Raw genomic sequence first — 8646 nt, forward strand, 5'->3', positions numbered from 1 at the left:
GAGTTGGTAGTTTTTCCTCAGGACTCTTAGTTTTTCCCCCAACCATATTTAAGATATCATCCTAGATATTCAATAATCATCGTAGATGATAATGTGTGGGGCCTTACAATTGTCTATACAAGGGCGCTGCACCTGTGTATGACCAAATATTATATATTATCTTCATTTGCATGTATAGCAGGATTCTTCAGCTCACTATTTATGATGCACACAATCACAATTGCAGGTGCAGTAGGCAGAGAATTTCCGCTGATACAACCGCAGACGAGGTGCATTCAGTTTGACCAATCACAATCAAGGTTTTCAAATAACTGCCCAATTACGCTGCTATACACTGTCAACATGAAAAGAATCGAAGGTTGACTTAAAATCGTGTTGTTCCCCACGTTTGCTTTATTTTATTTTACCGACTCAAACTTGGCGAAGGTGGACGGCACAGACCTGATACGAAGATTGCACAGAAGGTCTGATACGAGGGCCTGAGCAATGAAGAGAGCTGTGTGGAGCTGAGTCTGCAGAGCCGAAGCAGACGTGGGCAGACGAGAATACGGCCAGCAAAAATACTTTGTTTTGGTGGTAAGTTTCGTGAAAGTCACTTTGAGCTAAGTGTTCTTATCGGGCTAGTGATGCATTTGCTAACGTTAGCGTACATAGAATGCTAACGTTAACTGCGACATCATATTGATTCTTGCTATCAACTTAGCAACCAACTTAACTTATAATTAAAAGTAACTAGCAAAACACTGCTTTGTGTAGTTAAAGAATGTACTTATTAAAAGAAGAATTTATCAAAAATGCATTCAATGCGACTATATTTGAATAATTCTTGTTCCCTCAAAATAATCTTTGTCATTTCTAATAACGAAATTAGAAATCACAAACACCAAGCAGTATAATAACTCTTAATAAGTCTTAGCTGGCCAGCCACCTATGGCTTAATTTGTGTGTGTGTGTGTGTGTGTGTATATATACACATACATACACACACACACACATATATATATATATATATATATACATACACAGATTTTTTTTTCTGAAAAGGGATGCTTCTAAGACAGGAGAAGACATCTGGGAGATTAGTCCACAGAGAGGGAAAGGAACTTCTGTGGCTGTGAAGGCACGCTTTGTTACACAAGCTTTGTTATTGATTATTAGCAATCATATTTTGTTTTTTAAATATTTTTTTTATTAAATACCTTTTTAAAGAACAGCGAGTAATGTTTTAATTGCATATCAAGCCCAACAGGCCATCTGGGGACTTTGAACTGCAAAACATCCCACCAGGATAAACGGTGTTAAAACTCCTCTCAACATCCTGACATCCTGGGTACCCTGGGTATGGACAGCCAAAGAGAGGTTCATTGGGCCCTGTGATCGTGTCTGAATTAAGGTAAGAATCATAGAATGAATGGCTTGTGTGTTTGGACTGGTGTTGTCCTATTTATCATTACCGTATTTTTAATGAGTTGTGATGAGTCTGTTTCTGAACTAAGATATAGCCGTTCCCCTTTGTTTTATTGTCACTTGATATCGATACCACTTTAGCCACTAGATATTGGAGCTTGTTTCAGCACTGTTTGTTGTGTGTATGGCGTTTGCACCTGGGTGGAAGCCAAATGTTTGCAATGGTGATTTAATTTCTTGCATACTTTTTGGGTTGTTGCTATTGTGACTATTGTCATGTGAAATATTTATGACAGTATTAATCGCATTGCTGTGGTAATAGAGTGTTTTCTTCAGTAATCCTGTTACTGATCCACAATTGGATTGTTAAAAGCTTATGCATGTGAATTGGAAAGTCGTGGGGTGCACTGAAAAATGGGGCTCCGTCAAAAGCCACTGTTTAATTCGATCCCTGGATAAAAATACCGTTGTTGTTTTTTTTGAGTAGGTTCCATGTATTTCAGTTGAATATTATGTGGAAGATGGCTGCGTGTCAGTGCAGTCCAAACATCGCGTTTGTTTTCTGTTTGAAGTTGCCTAATGTTCCAGACTAATGAAATTAAACTCATTTCATCCTTTGTTATGCTAAATGTAATGGAAACTATGGAATGCAGTGGATTCCATGCAAGAGAATGACTGTTTACCTCACTGAGACATCCAGGTGTCCGCTGAGCATGTTAAGCCTGAGATATTGATCCCTTTCTAGTGAAATTAAACTTTTTTTTATTTACTTTTTATTAGCTTTCTTTCCGTAAAATACACATACTGTATGTATGCGGTAACTGGGAACAAGACAACAAAACATAACATGACAAAGGGAGGATTTGTGCACTAAGTACAACAACAGCGTCATACATAAACACATCACACATAAGGATAAAGATGCTGCTTGAAATTAAAGGGGAAGAAAAAAACATTTGTTATTAAGGGGACCTTATCGTTGTGATTCTATATAAAATCAGGTCTCAGGTTAACACATAGCTGAGCCATTCAGGCCAGTTCTCTTCAAAAACATCAGTTTAGTTCATTGGTTTGAATGTAATTCTCTCCAAAATATATTTTGTTGGTTTGTCTTTCTTTTCTGGTTCTGAGTCTTTATAGATACAACTAAAAATACTTTCAAAAGGTATTTGTCTTACTTTATGTATTCAAATCAAAGATTTTCCTTTTAAAAACAGCCCCAAGCCTCCAAAACATGTGAAAATGATTTGCTATAGGACCTCCAACAAGCAGTCTGGTTATACTAGTGGATCTTTTGAGCTGGAGAACAAAAGAATCAAGACTAATTTTTCCAGCTGAATTCCCTCCAGGAGGGAGAGCTGGTCACTAACCACTGCTGTGAGAATGTGAGCCCCCCCTCTGTTTCCCATCTTTCCTTAATATCTAAAGTATGGCCAAGATTTTGAAGACCTTTGTGTAGTTTGGATATTATCTTTTGGAAGGGGACATTCTTGTAGGCTCTTTGAAAAGTGTTATGAATTCCATCTCTCTCTGAAGTAACATCCCTTGGGAATTCCTTGCCTTTAAAGTCTTATGAATGGTTCCTTCCTGAAAACTCAAAACTTTTTCTGTGGGCTACTAATATTCACGTGTCTTTTATTGGAGGTGTAATTTAAAGCAACATGTCAATGTACATATCAGAGAGACGCGTATTCAGAAAGTTTTTTTCCCACCAATATGTGTTGTTAAATTGCCTTTAATGTTCTTAAATTCGCCAGGCGGAAGATATCCTTTGCACTAAATTTTGCGTGATTGTCATTAATCCGCAATTTCAGTGACAAAAGAACCTATCAGTTACTGATACTTTGTTTTGGACATATGTGATTGAGCAGGGAGAGAAGTTTCTGAATCATTTTGTGCCGTGCGTGTGAGTGTTTCAGTGTATGTTTTGTGGGTTTTGGTAAAAAAAATAGGCACCATCTAGTTCTGTTCAGGTATGCACATAGCGCTGGGTCTGAGGTAGCTTGATTCAACACTGAGACCTTTCCAGGAATATGTTGGATCTAAATGTTGTACTAAAGATGAGGAAGTTGTGTACGTGGGCCTCATTAAAGACACATTGTGGGTATATAAGAGTTTGGTGATCTTTTGTTGGAGGTCCAAAATAAAGCAACGTGCCAACAGTGTGAATTTGCTATATGTCAGAGAGATGCTCCGGAGAATTCAGAAAGTTTTTGTCCCACCAGCGTGTGGTGTTGTAAGGTCACGAAACAGACCTTTTCGCAGAGTGTTGCTGAGGCTTGTTGGGCCAAGCAGGAACCTGCTCACATTCGCCAGTTGAAGCAATCCGTTATTTTAAGTTTTGTGGCACACGATTGTCATTAATCTACAATTTCAATGAAAAAAGAAATATATCACTAACTGAGTTTTGACTCTGACCTATGTGATAGAGCAGGGAGAGAGCTTTCCGAAAGTTTTGTGCCATGGCTGTGGGTGTTTGAGTCCATGTCTCCTGGGTTTGGTTTGTGTTGCATTTTAGTCATCAAGATACAGACACTGTAAAAATAAAAAAGTTGAGAAAACTCAAAATGTTTGAGTTTTGAGCCCAACCAAAAACTCATATTGTTTTGTTTTTACATTTTCCTTTTGAGACAAACTTGAAATTTAGACTTGTGCCAAGTCTATGTTTTCAAACAGTTTGGCCAACTAATAATCTTTTGTTCAGATAAAGTAGTTTTCTCCATTAGTAAAACTTAAAGGTTAGCGTTATACCAACTAAGAATTTTACTCACTCAAAAAAGTAAGTTAGGGTTAAGGTTAATAACATTTAAAATTGCATTTCACAGAATACAAAACAAGTTTAAAGTTTACTTCATACTTTATTGAAATAATTGGAAATTGTTCCATTTAACAATTTAACAGTAGCAGCAGAGAATTGCTGTCTTACTACAGCAAAGTGCAGAACAAGTAGCTCCATAACAATAATAACTTCCAAGTGTTATTGACCTATGATCAAATACATTCGAAACATTTTTACCATTTCATATACAAGTCATTGAGCAGTGTATTACAATTGTAACAACAGCAACAACATTGCTGACATATCTCAAGTGGCTGTGTCAAACAGAAATACGCAAAACCTGTAAAAACACCTGTGCAGTTCACAACACAACAGTTTATATAATATAAAAAAAGAAAAACAATGTCACAATGTCAGCATACAATTTAACATTGTAAATTGGGCAGAATTATCCAACTGAATAAAACACCCATAAAAACAAAACAAAAAAGTTTGCCATGCATGTCTGCATGTAGACAAAAGCAACATAGAGTGATGCTTCTACCATTTTTTTCCCCTTTGGTTATTAGCCTCTCGACCCTGATCCGGACAAGAGGATAACATTTTTTAATTTAATTAGCTTCACTCTAATGAACGGTAGTAAATGGGATTCATTCTGCTTAGTCATCTGATAAACTTTCCAGTGGTGTACACAATTATTCCGTACCCTACCGTGCGTTTGTTTCTTGTTAATGCACACACAGTCTAAGCGATTATATCTATCCTCTTGTCTGGATAGATATGTTGAGCCTCCTATTGTACTCACCAAGCATGTCCTGAAGAAGTTCTCTGAATCCTCGCGAAGAAACAGGGTTAGACCTTGCAGGGATGTGCTCCTTCTGTGTAGTCCAATGTCAGATGTTTGAAACCCCCGCCAAAAAAAAAGAAACTACTTGTCAGAGAAGTGACCAACACTGTATTATTACATAAGTCGCTATTACGGCCGTGAGGGTTGGCCGTATGTCTCTCCCCTCTTGATGTGTGTGTGCATGCACTGGTGTGTCTGTTTCTATCTTGCGCTAGGTGTATTGTGGAGAGTCTCCAGTGGGCGTGTCTCCAGAGAGCGTGTCCGACCTGATCAGCTTAAGTGCATAGTGTATTAGGGTTGGGATAGAAAATCTACTCACATAAGTATCAGGATTTTTTGTTTTACGATTTTTAAATCCATTTTTTGTGTAGTGTGCATGTGAGCACACTCACTCCAGGGTCCAGGGTGTACGCCCCCTCGTCCCGGTTGATAGTTTTGTGTGCCCGCTTCCTGATTTCTATGGCCTCCAATTTCTCCTGCAGTGATCTGTGATTGCTCCTGATTTCCCCGCTGTCTCCTGTTTCGCATTCTTTTTTGTGTTCATTTCTCCATGTGTAGAATGATCTTCCAGTTTCTCCAATGTATGTTTTTGGGCATGTTTATGTTTTGCACGATATTACATAGATGATGTTGCATTTTTTTGTCCAGTTCTATTTTGTCTTTTGGGTGTACTATGAGTTAACAGAGTTTTTTGTGTGGTTTTATTGCTGCGTTGATGTGATGTTTTTTCATGATGTGTTGTATTGCTTCTGTTATCCCCGGATGTATGGTATGCATATGGTGTCTTTGTATTGGTCCTCTGTTTTCTGAGTGTGTTTCTTCGTTCTCTCTTTTTGTTTATTGTATTGTATTATATTGACAAAGTGTGAGTGCGTGTTCTATGTGTCTTTCCTCTTCCTGTCTGTCTTTATCTTCCGTGATGATGTTGGCCTGTTGATAGAGTGTTCTGACGACTGAGTGATTGTGTGCTGTGGGATCTTCTGATGTCCAGAGGAGGTACTGGTCCATGTGAGTGGGTTTTCTGTGATCAGTGATGTTTTGATGCCGTCTTCTTTGTGGTGGATGTTCAGATCGAGGAACGCCATGGTCCGGTTGTGTTCTTCTTCGTGCGTGAATTTTATGTTTCCAGTGTTGTTGTATAGTGTGGACATTGTGTGTGTCCGACTTTTATTTTTTCCAAGATGTCGTCCACGTATCTTTTCCACAGTGTGGGTTTACAGTGTGTGGATGCTGTGTAGATGGTTTTTGATTCCAGGTCCTCCATGAAAAATCTGCTCATTGTTGCTGATGGTGGATCTCCCATTGCGAAACGTTCTGTCTGTCTGTATATGATTCCTTTAAACTGAAAATAAGTGGATTTAGCAACAAAATGTAAGAGTGTGGAAATATCTTCAACTGTCAGGTTTGTGTGTTTTTTGAGGGTTTCGGTGTTCCTTGAGTCGTTCCTGTACGATGTGTAATGTGACGTCAACTGGGGGTTTTTGTGACTAGTGATAACATGTCGTGTGATATGAATATTTCATCTTTTTCTACTCTTATGCTGTTGAGTTCTTGTGCCAGTTGTTTTTTGTTTTGTTGTTTTTTTTTTGCAACATTGCAAAAACTCAAAACAACTTGTGTTGTACTGAGGAGGGGTTTGATGATTTCAATCAGTGCTTTTGGGAGGTTGTATGTTACTGATCCGATACTGTCAACTATTGGGCGGAGAGGGGTGTCTTTTTTGTGAATTTTGTTGTTCCGTATATATGGGGGGTGATGTTGGCTGTGCGTATCAGGTGTTCATATGCGTCCCGTGTTATTTTGTTACTTTGTAGTAAAGGTTTTAGTAATGATTTCAGGGTCCTTTTCTTTTCTTCCGTGGGGTTCTTTTTCAGTATTTTGTAGGTGTTCCTGTCCCCTAACATGGATTCCATCTGTTTTTCATATGTTTTTGTGTCCATGATGACTGTTGTTCTTCTTTTATCGGCCGGCAGGATGGTAATGCTTTTGTCTCCTTTTAACGATTTAATTGCATTTTGTTCTTCCTGTGTGATGTTGCTTGGTGGAAGTTTGACTGATTTTAAAATTCAATACAATTTTAAAGCTCATATTACAATGAGTGTACTCATCAGGAAAAGGAGCTCAGCACATCCACATTAGTCTAGAAATGTTAGTAAATGTGGCCCATTTTACATTGTTTTGCTCAGGATTAAAGACGACAGTGTTTTGTTTTGTTTTTTAATTTTTTTAATATATATATATGTATCATTAATTTAATTCTCATCCTTTGCCTTGTTTTTCATTCATGAATTCATATTTCACATGATTGGTTGTGCCACAACCAAGCACTTTCACAGAGCCAGGTAAAATACTCGTCTGTTTTACTTGGCTGCTAATTCAGAGTTATGATTGATTAAATGCGGTGACGCTTCATTTCTCTCGTCAGATTACTCATACTGTATCTACTCTTTATTATGTCGATGAATGAAGTTAACCCAAAGATAGTATATCGAACCAAGAGTCACACCTCTTTTTCAATATAAATTTAATACAACTTTTGACCACAAACAGCAAAGATAAAACATACAGTTTCGTGTGGGGATTTTTTTTTTTTTCTCTACTCTTCGGGGGCTCGCTCACCGAGTTTTCGCACAGTGATGAGACACATATCTTTGTAATCAGCAGAGTCTCTGCTTTCAGGGGACACCTTGTTTGTGTGGTTTGGTTGAAGTGGTGAAATTAACAGAAGCACTGAAGTGGACATACGTGGTTTTCGTTTTTGTTACATGCCCATACATGCTTGGGGATTGAACTGTGTTTCGTTTGGGTGGCTATTCCAGGTTGGAGTAATCTGGGATGGTTTCTATGCGTTTGGTTGATAGGATTTTGTCTTCAGCAGTGAGAACACAGCCCAGAATAATAATCTTTTCCTGTACCCACTGAGGTTTTGACAGACTTACCTTGTGTTCTTCTGCAGATAAGTGACGCAAGGAGAGTGAGTCAGAGCGACACTGTTCCTCTGTGGGTGCACAAACGAGAAGGTTGTCCACGCACTGAATGAGAGCAAAGCCCTTTGTTAGAAAGAACACATGACTTGAAAGAGTGCTCTAATCTTACAGAGATTTTTTTTTTTTTCATAAGTTATTAAACTATCTTTCCAGGCTATGTGAGAACAAGTGGAATGCCAAATTCTTCCCATCTTTCGAACTCCCTGCTTTGAACTACATGACTGTGAATTATACCATGGAGCTACCCTCCTCCGATTTATCACCTTTTTCAGAGGAGCAATTCGATTTAAAGTTGTACTGAGTGATGCTGTCGTACTATCAACAAAATAATGTTTTTGTGTTGGAGTTAGATTGTGGTTGCTGGCATCCACATCTCTGACATAAGGCACTGAGGAAATGTCTTTCTAATTTCAGTGTAATCCCATATTGTGAATTCAAATGTAACAAGGAAATTATCAGACAAAGGAGAGTTATGAGAATATATTGTCAGACCTTCAGTTTCTATGCCGTAAGTTAGAACAAGATCTGAGGTGTGATTGAAACAGTGACTTGATCCATTTACATTCTGAGAAAAGCCAATTGAATCTAATAATGACATATATGAAGAGCTAAGACTGTCACTGCTA

General features: G+C 38.2%; 1 long non-coding RNA gene across 1 annotated transcript; it reads left to right on the plus strand.

Annotated features, from left to right (window-relative positions):
* The first annotated feature begins 275 nt into the window (after positions 1-275).
* Positions 276-8260, plus strand: LOC124997397. Its single transcript, XR_007110967.1, has 3 exons — positions 276-576; positions 1242-1393; positions 7990-8260. It is a non-coding gene; the product is annotated as an uncharacterized LOC124997397 (long non-coding RNA).
* The last annotated feature ends 386 nt before the right edge of the window (positions 8261-8646 follow it).

This window comes from Mugil cephalus, chromosome 20 (genome assembly GCF_022458985.1).
Source record: "Mugil cephalus isolate CIBA_MC_2020 chromosome 20, CIBA_Mcephalus_1.1, whole genome shotgun sequence".
In the NCBI taxonomy this organism is placed as follows: domain Eukaryota; kingdom Metazoa; phylum Chordata; class Actinopteri; order Mugiliformes; family Mugilidae; genus Mugil; species Mugil cephalus.